Source organism: Pangasianodon hypophthalmus, chromosome 10 (assembly GCF_027358585.1).
Source record: "Pangasianodon hypophthalmus isolate fPanHyp1 chromosome 10, fPanHyp1.pri, whole genome shotgun sequence".
Lineage (NCBI taxonomy): Eukaryota > Metazoa > Chordata > Actinopteri > Siluriformes > Pangasiidae > Pangasianodon > Pangasianodon hypophthalmus.
Window position 1 is genome coordinate 23,364,912 of NC_069719.1, and position 10,552 is coordinate 23,375,463.

Below are 10,552 nucleotides of genomic sequence, written 5' to 3' on the forward strand. Positions count from 1 at the left end.
GCCACTTACGTATTGCATTTGTATCTGGCACAAAATCTTCTCCATATCTTCTCCTACTGAGGTGAGTTGACCCTGATTCTGAGGCTGCCCAGGCTCAACCTGTCCAGGCCACAAATTGCAAGGCTCGGCATTGGCCAACACACAGAAAAACAGGCTCTCCTGCAAGCACCTGGAGACACTGACATGTCTCTGCTAAAATCACTCATTTTGGACCTGAAGCCACACAGTCCATCACGAGCCTGTGGTTACCTAGAATCCTGCTACCTCAGAGCTAGCTCAGTGATTTGTAGCCACACTAGATGCTGCACCATGGTGCTATTGCTGCTCCACAGAGCTGGAGTGTATACTGTATATCCCTAACTAATTCTGGCAGGCCCTACTGCATTTAAGTTTGAATTGGCATGGTCCAAATCTCCTGGAGTCCCAGGATGGCCACAGGTGTGCCTACTATATAAATTAATCTACTTAATTGATTAGTCACAAAGGCTCAGGCAAGTACAGAATAGTACAGAAACAAGAAACTCTTGAATGGCTTGACATCAGATCAGCTGTGAGAGCCACCCTTAAAATGGCAGTGGTCCTAATTGTTAGGCACTATGGATTACACATGGCCAGGGATATGGTAAACTTCTCTGGTTAATGCGTGGTACCGACAGTGGGTGACACAGCCCATGATGCCAGTAGCATGTAAGCGAATGTGTGAAGTCCACCCTGTGTGCCTGTGCTGCTCTTTGGGCCTGTGGCCAAAGAAGCCCTAGAGAAGAGAGTTCAGGCTTTGGAATTGCCAGCAGAAGAAAACAGAACAGCAACTTAACACCAATATGTCACAAATGGCCCGATCAATGCTCCAATGTTTTCTGAAGGTCCACAGACCTTGTTAGAGCCACAAGCATACAACATCATGCACCCGAAGCCCTAGCAAATGCCCAGGTGTGCCTGGCCCATACCATGGGTTGAGTCCTAAGTGGCCACAATCCACCTTGAAAGAATTCTGTGGCACAGCTACTACATCAGGCCAGTAGATCCTTATGACCATGTTTCCTGGATACAAACTGAAATAGTTGCCACTCTGAACCAAGGAGTTCTTGGATAGAGGCTCAATCCGTAAAAGTAGACTGCAAGATAGCAGATCCTGTCCTATTCTAGATCTGAGAACACTGTTCCTGAAAGTCTTCCCCTTTTGCTTGCTAAACTTTTCATGGCATGCAGCCACAAGACTGGTTCATGTGAATTTCCGCAATGCATACTTCCATAGCCATCCTTGTGCCACAGTGTGTCGCAGACGTTCACCAGCAATATGTGAGTGGCCTGTTTTCACCCAGTCCTGGCTCCTGTGCTGTGATTGTTTACTACAGCCATGACAGTGGTTCCCTTGGGCCTGTTGGAACTAGGGGCCGTCAGAGATAGGTCATCAGCCTGTGACTGAACCCTAGGCTTGATGAACAAGATGCATTCTCGTCTTAGGCTCCTCAAGGTGGGATGATGGCTAGCCTCACTAAGAGCAGCTTACCTTTGAGTTCAGCACAATGGTGTAGGGGACGTGTTGTCGAGACAGTGCAAGTGTCATATAGAGTGATAGTTGCAGTCAGAAAAATTTGCCCAGGCACATGCAGCCCTCTTGGCTGATGCCAAGTCATTGCTCATTCTCATTGATGAGCTAGCACATGACTGGTCTCATGGCCTACTATATGCATTTCCAACTTTTTTGCTGATTCAGCCCACATTGCACAGAATTCAGTAATCGAATTCTGTTCTACTTTTTGCCCAGTAATGGCCAGCAAGACCCTCGTTCCCTCTGTTATTCTTGCTAGTAGTTTGGTATTCTTGCTCATAAGTTCCTCCCTGGACTGACTTATTGTCACAGATGAATGGAGAGGTGTAGCCCCTTGGAGCGGTGAACAGCTTGATGACCTGTCTTAGTCCAAGAAATTATACTGTATGCTAGAGCCCTAGTGCCTTTTTCATGCTCCGCTAAGAGCTGGTGTGGGCATTATAAGCTCTCCATATGAACCCATACAGGATGCTGATCTGAAATGGGAATCATTGAAGATACCCTTTTTGCTGATGATGACCTCAGTAAAAGGGTGGGAGATCTACATGTCTTCACCATAAGCTTTCCCTGCATTCACTGATGACCAGGTGATTCTGTAGTGACTTTATGGCCAAACCCAGGGTTCCTGCCTAAGGTTATTTTAGCCAAAATTGTAAGCCAGGTGATTGACCATTCTATGAAAGTCATTTGCCGAATGTTCCCTACTGTGTCCAGTATGTGCCTTACAGTACCTTTGGACCACATTGCAGTTAATTATTCTGAGAGGCGTGCTGCTCCAGGAGATCCAGGTTGCAGCTACCTGTGCTTCACCATTTATAGCAAACACCACATCACTGTGACTTTGTAATTTTGTTGAAGGTATCCACATGGGGCATATCTAGTAGTTGCATTAACTAGAGTGTTATCTGGTTTGCAATTTTCGCAGTAGCATAAACCCAGCTGCAGGTGTCCTTTCCTTCTTTGAAGTGAAACCTTGAAGAAGCTGCAAGCTTTTTAACACTATCACTCTGTGCCTGTATCATAGGTTCTGTTCTGTGTGGAAATATAGAAAGAAAGAAGGTTCTTTTATCTAAGAAAACCAGCATATTTTTTGACCCCCAGCTTGTTATTCACACAGAACAACAGGGTGCCTTCTTAAAAGAACACTATGAAAAATAACTGCAGAAATGTAGCTAATGTGAGGGGAAAAAAGCTGCTGTTCGTTTGTTTTATGCACACAAATATTTACATGCACACTTTATTAATTATTGTATGTCACGTCTTCTTCCTAGAATGGAATGTTCATTTTGTGTAAGTTTGCTCAATGAGAGCAATCAATTTTCATGTAAATATACACTCACTGAGCACTTTATTAGGAACACCATACTAATACTGGGTAGGGCCTCCCTTTGCTCTCAAAACAGCCTCAATTCTCAATGGCATTGATTCCACAAGATGCTGAAAACATTACTTTGAGATTCTGGTCCATGTTGACATGATTGCATCATGCAATTCCTGCAGCTTTTTCAGCTGTGAATCTCCTCTTCTACCACATCTCAAAGCCTTTGTCAGCATGAACCAGTCTTGCCATTGTCAGTTAACCTCTCTCATCAACAAGGCATTTCCATCTACGGAACTGCCGCTCACTATATTTTCTTTATTGCACCATTTTGTGTAAACTATAGAGATTGTTGTGCATGAAAATCCCAGGAGATCAGCAGTTACGGAAATACTCAAACCATCCCGTCTTGCACCAACAATCATGCCACAGTCAAAATCACTGCAATCACATTTTTTCTCATTCTGATGGTTGATGTGAACATTACCCACTGGCCTGTATCTGCATGATTTTTTGCATTGCACTGCTGCCACATGATTGGCTGATTAGATAATTGCATGAATGAGTAGGGGTACAGGTGTTCCTAATAAAGTGTTCGGTGAGTGTAAGTAACAATATACATCTCAATTCTATAATTTACTATAACTAGATAAATTAGGTGAATATAAAGTTTTGTTGTAATTTTTTTGAAAAGTAATTTTTTCATTTTTAAGAAGTATAAAAGCAAACCAGCAAGATGCAAGATTTGGAGGTCGGTAAATAAAGTTGCAATAATGAGGAAAAAATAAATGGTATAAATAAATTATATTTTCATTAAAAAAATGTTTGTCATTGACCTGCAACATTAAAAATTAAACAACACTAAATACATAAACAATACAAAACTAAATGTCTTTTTGCATGCATGCCTGTCTGCAAATTTTTGCTGACAATCAACAACATTAATAAATTAAATAATATACATTATAATATAAATAGAAATATACAAATCTGAGCAAATCACAGCAAAATACCAAAAAAGTACAAAAAAAACACAACTTTGTACTCCTTGTTGGCTGCTACTCTTACTTCTAAGTCACCTGGCTATATGCACTGCAGAGGGCAAAAATACAAAATACAGGTATTTGTAACATGCAATTACCTTTATTAAAATATAACAAATAGTAGGTCCATAGCAAAAAAAACATTGATATCTTGTATACTGTGAACTTGTAGGAAGGGTTCTTTTTTTAATGGATTACAAAACACAAAATAAAGTCACAATGATATTTGCTTTCATACGTCTGAGCTGTCAGACGTCAACTGACTTCACATTATCAGCCTAAAAATTGAAGACACATTTTTTACATTTCCTTTATTTGTTCCCCACTTTGAGAACCACTGTTGTACTATATGTAGCTACTGTAAATTATAATGAACTGAGATATTCATTGTGTTGTATATTATAGTTACATAAAAATGCATTGTTTTAGGTGAAAAAACCTATGCAAAACAAACATTCTCTTCTTGGAATGTGCGTTATGTACAGTAATTAATTAGAACGTGTGCATGAAAACTTTTTTGGACAGTATTTGAAGAAATGATTCCTGTGCTTAAACAAGGATTGTGTTCTTTTTATTTAATAAATAAAATTGAAAAAATGGGCTCAGTTAGTGAAGTAGTGCTGAGTTCTGAAGCTTTGAAGTGTGTGTCAAAAAGTAGGGTGATTTCTAGAAAAGATTGTGTTGTTATTAATGCTTGTTGTTGTTTCCCTGTAATAATGTCATCTGTGATTACCTGATGCATCATTTACTGATTGTTTTGCAGGCTGTTTTGAGTAGTCAATATAATGTCCTCATGCAAATTCTAGGTTGTTGTGAGTGATAGTGTAGTACTGGAGCTTTGTTAGTTGCAGTGGACTGAGAGAAAGCTAGCAAGAATAAAATTCTTCTTGTTTTCATTGTACATCTGCCCAGTTAAGTGTTTCTCATCTAGGCTACAAAATGTAATACATTTTCAGGAATTCCTATATTTGACATTGCTTACATTAACTGCGCATTTTTTATTGGCCTTTACTGGTCCAAACGTTACAAAGCAGTCCCGTCCTCTAAAAAACATTTCACGTTACACAGGCCTATTATTTTTACCACTAGAGGTCTCTACTGGGAACTTTAAGCCTTGAGAAATTAACCATTTTTAAACACAGATGCCTGGAATGCTTCCAAGTTTCATGAACCTTCATCTCACTTTCACTAATGTCAGCATATGAATGGTAACTAAATAACTCAGTCAAATTAGCAATACTGGATAAATTACCGTTGCAATCAGAAGCCCACAATGGACTTTTTTTTTTACTTGCTTAAACTTTTTCATGGGAAAGTACCTAATGCATGCTCAAAAAAGTCACAAAAAATTTTCAATTTATCAATATACTATCGTTTGTTTTAAGAATGCAGACAAAAAGAAGCAGTGGTAGCAAGTAACAGACATGAAGGAAACAGTTATGGATGGAATAACCCACTTTAATTCCTTTTAAATATGGCCAAAAAGAGTGTGCCATGGGACAAACGATGGTGATCAGTGATTGGTCAGTGTGGTCAGGGGTTGATTATTGGGATCACAGGCTTGTGCAAGAACAAGTCAGGCTTTACACACTGGCGATGAGTTGGCCAGACTTACTCTTTCAACCCATCAACCTCTCTCTGTCAGCCAGTGGCTGTGATGTGAGCTGGAGAGCTGTATCAAGTGCAGGACAGTCACTAAAGTCTGCTCAAACATTTACTAGATTTGTAACTAGGCTCTTTAAAAAAAGAAGAAGAAGTTGGCAACTGGGTCTGTTCTTTTTCCTTGGGATGAGGTGGTTGACATCTAATGTAAAGGTGTATTACCACCACCTACTGGACCGGAGTGTGGGTAGAGAAGTCAACGACCTACTCTAGCTTTCCCTATATTTTGTTCACCATTCCTTTAAGCTGTAAAAAAATAAAAACTTTCTGTGTTACTGTTTAGTGTTTCTTTGCAGTAGAATCTATAAATTCAGATATTCTATTACTTCTTGTCTTAGACTACTTATCTCCTGTCCTTGCAGTCAGCTAGTGAATACAATGCGGTCGTACATGTTCCACTGTATCAAGTGCATTTATCACTTTTATGCATTGTTTCCTTATGATGTGTTGAGCCAAAGTGTTGAATTTATCTATCTGTTCTCTATTTGTAATATAGTGTATATAGAACATTCTTCTATTCCATTCTTCCCTCTTACTTTAAATGTCCCAAGCTTTTTCTGATTGTTAAACAGGTGCCATTGTTTTGCTGCTTGTTTGGCTGCTTCATCTGCACTATATTTTTGAGATTTTTCATTCTCAGACTACCCTAGAGGACAAGCAATGACTATATTAATTAATCAAGTTTCTTTGGCTTAGTGCAAGTAAATAAAACAAAACAAATAAAAGAATAAAAACTATGTCTTGTACTTTAAATCTTACAGTGCTAATAAGTAACCTTAACCTACACTCTTGCTGCGCAACAATAAATCGTTAAAATAAAGACAGACTTCCATCCAGCCATCCATTTTCTGTACCGCTTATACACCACAGGGTCGCGGGGAGCCGGGAGCCTGGAGCCTATCCCAGGGGACTCGGGGCACAAGGCAGGGGACACCCTGGACGGGGTGCCAACTCCAAAGACAGACTTTTTTTTTTTAATAATTTATTTTTCTCGGGATATCACGTTGTGCTGGAACAATTTCATCTCTATGACACACTAGCTGACTTTCTCTAACACATTGGCAACTCAAACTATTAACCCATACAGATGACTGAGGGAGGTAAATAATGCAATAGAGCCAACTATAGAAAATGGTTGAACAAAAAATAGAATTCAGGCTACATATCCAATGTAAACAAATGTATAGGCCTTAATACCCTGTTAGGGCTCATTTAAGCCACACGGCCAACTTTGTTTTGTAATGTGCTGGGGGAAATAAAAGAATCATTACATGATGATTTATAGACCAAGTCATTTCTCACTGAAAGCATTTTAAAAAAAAGCATTTCAGAAAAAAATGTTTGGGGCGGGGGATTGGGTAGGTGCTACATCCTACAGAACCCTCATGGACAGTCAGCCAAGCCCATGGTACCCAAGTGAGAAGACAACTGGAGACAGAGGGAGAATGGAGGCTGCCCAGCCCAAGGACTGTGCCGAGGCCTCTACAGCTGGGCCAGAGGCCTGCGCCATGGTCTCTCCAGCCAAGCCTAAGGCCTGCAACAAGGCCTCTCTTGACCCTGGCGTGGACAATGTCACCCTGCCCCTTGACCCTGGCAAAGACAACTTTGCTCTACCTCCTGACCCTCGCAAGGATGTTGTTGCTCCTCCTGACCCCTGCAAGGACTATGTCACCCTAGCTCCTGACTCCGGCTCCCTAACTAACTCCCTCTCAACGCATGGCTCCCAAAACACCACAAAAGAGTCAAAAAGCTGGTCCTGTACCGCTGGGCAAAATGTCCAGCCATGGTATGACTTGAGGCTGACGTTTCCAAGAAAGAGTAAAATTTATTTTTTTTGTAGTAAAATTACTATAAAATGTGCTATAGTATTTGCCAAATTACTGCAGTATACTAAATTATAATTAATATAGTATGGTTCAAAAACACTGTAATATTTATAATAGGGAGAGGAATATTCCTCCTTTGAAGCATTGTACAACTAATTGACCCTGAAACTATTCTCATCATTACTGTTTGAAGACCACCCAAATTATATAATGTTTTTTTAATTTAATCCCAGAACTTCGGTCATTTTACCCCCTCCTTAAAAAATGCAGTGGTTACACCTATTCTCAAAAACCTGGTACAGAACCCACTGACTTCAATAATTACGGGCCCATTTCCAATCTACAATCTAATTCTGGAATGGGTAGTGGCTGCACAGCTTCAGTCACATCTTGATTGAATAACATCTCTGAGCATTTTCAATTGGGTTTTCAACCCAAACACTGCACTGAAACTGCTCGAGTGAAACTCACTAATCACATTCTCTGTGCAGATAATGGCTGACTGACAATTGGCGTTACTGGTGTTGGTCACCTTTGGTTCACCTCCTACCTCACCAACAGACTGCAGTTTGTGTAGATGAAGAAGTTCATGTCTAAGTACTCTACAGTTACACAGGGTGTCCCTCAAAGGTCAGTTCTGTGTCTATTTCTATTTAGAATACATCCACTCATATATCACATCCTTTGGGCATCCTCCATTACCATGGTGTACATATTCACTGTTACTTGGACAACACCCAGCTATACCTTTCCACCAAACCAAACACCCTCGCTCCTACTGGCTTTATCAACTGCCTCTAAGACATTGCGGCCTGGATGACCAACAACTTCCTCAAACTGAATGCAATAAATGCAAGGTTCTCCTGGCTCTAACTCCATAGTAGCCAAAGCACACAGTTTTTTCCATCTCCATCTCTTGAGTTCTTTCTCTGAGTTCTGAGTTCTTTCTCAGTGCAACACAGAAATTCTGATCCAGGCTTTGGTAACATCCCAGATTGATTACTGCAATGCTATTCTGTCTGGCATTTCAAATATATAAGCAATTTCCCCCTGGGATTAAAAATTCTTTGAATCTTGAATCTTGAATCTTGAATAAACCCCTCAGTGGGCTACACCGTTTCCAAAATGCTGTTGCCTGTATTGTCACTTGCACTAAGTCCAGTGAACACATCAACCCTATCAAATACCGACTTGATTTCAAAATCCTACTGTTCACATTTTAAAGCCCTCCACAACTTGTCCCCTTCTTTCATCTCTGTCCTCCCTCAGGTTTACACCCCTCCCCACATCTTTTGCCCCTCCTTTGCTGGTATATTGACTGTTCCACCCTCCCATCTTAGGGTGCTGGGGCTTTCAGCTGCACTGCTCCCAGACTCTGGAACTCTCTTTCCTTACATATCCATTAACTGGACCCCATTGTTTTATTTAATCTCATCTAAACACTCAGTTGCCAACTCTGTTTTAATATTGACTTTCGCAGTGTCAGGGGACCTAAAAATAGAAAGGCACCAATAAATCCATAAATACAGCTGATGCTAGTTAATATTATGTCGCATTCACATCATCTGTTCCTCATATTAAATGATTAATTAAGAGTCTATACATTCAATAACAGTGACAATAATTATCATTCATAAACAATTGTTAATAATTGTTAATAAAGCAGTTATTGAAAGTGAGTGTTAATGATCAAATTTTAAATAAATAATGATTTGTTTATATCTATTAATGATGTAATAATGAAAGTTATTATAATATAATTTTCTCCAAGCCCACTGCAAATCACAAATCATTTTATATGGCATTATTAATAATCTTATCTTTATATCAGCAAATATCAATCATTGAGAATTAATGCAGACTCTTTGAATGTGGAAAAAATACAAGCCTAAAAATTTGCCAAATTATTTTAGAGAAGAGATTAAACTTACTTTGACATGCTGAATTACTGTAGCTGAAGCTAAGCAGTTCAGTGGCCCATGAATAGCAACCTGTAATAACGTGTTTGAATTTCATCATCCACCCAATAATGTGCATTAACATTCAGTTGTTTTTTTCTTTCTGCACTGATTTAAGCTCTCATCAAACTTTAGAACAAATGCATCATATGAAGCTAAGGCCACACCTTGCCATATATCCCATTTGGTCTTTTCCACACCAAAACAAGATCAAAGGTAGGAATATTGCTTTAAAGCCATCCCATCTTGAATATGGTTAGATAGTGATAATGATTAAATCTGCATGAGGGGTGGCTAGTCAGCATTCTTAACCTCTTAACTTAGACTTTAAAGGTGCTATATAAAATAAAGTTTATTATTATTATTATTATTATTATTATTATTATTATTATTATTAACCTCTGCACCTCTGCTCTAGGTGTTGGATATAAACCACAGATTAAGCAAATGCCAGATACTGTTAATGTTGATGGTTGCAATGGCAGAAGGCAAAATAGATGACAAGTCAGCAATAGGCATTTGAAGCATTTGACTAGCTATGGGAATGGCAGAAGGCAAAATAGATGACAAGTAAGCAATAGGCATTTGAAGCATTTGACTAGCTATGGTCATCTCTAGAAGTGAAAGTATTTAACATTAAAGTAGACTTTATTAAGGTTATAAGATTATATACAGTACACTATATGGCCAAAATTATTTGGACATCTTTTGTAAAAGTTGTAAAAATATGTGGACACCTGTTTTAATATTCATAACTGAAAATTCTAACAGAACTAGAAAACACTAATACAGTAACTATTATTTAAAAACACTCTATAAATAAACTTTAAACATGTGTAGCAGTGGAAACTGTCCATCTTTGGGCAAGTTGGGCTGTGTTATCTAGTTGCTGAATTCTTGCAGAATCAATGGAAGATGAGGAAAGGCATAATGGTGGACAGTAGATTGTGAGGCCATTCACAATCTGCAATGAATTAACTGGATATCTGAGTATCAGACCTTTCCCAGATTCACCACTTCTGCGTGCAGATGCTTTTCTCCCAGGCAGTGTCTCAGAACCAGTAACAAGAACTTGGACATGTCCTGAATGGCCTGCCAGTCGGTACACAGGAACCCTGTCGTCCAAATATGGCAGTATCTTGATGCCACTGGTCAACAGGCAAGTCAATGCCACTTGCATACATCTCAAAAAC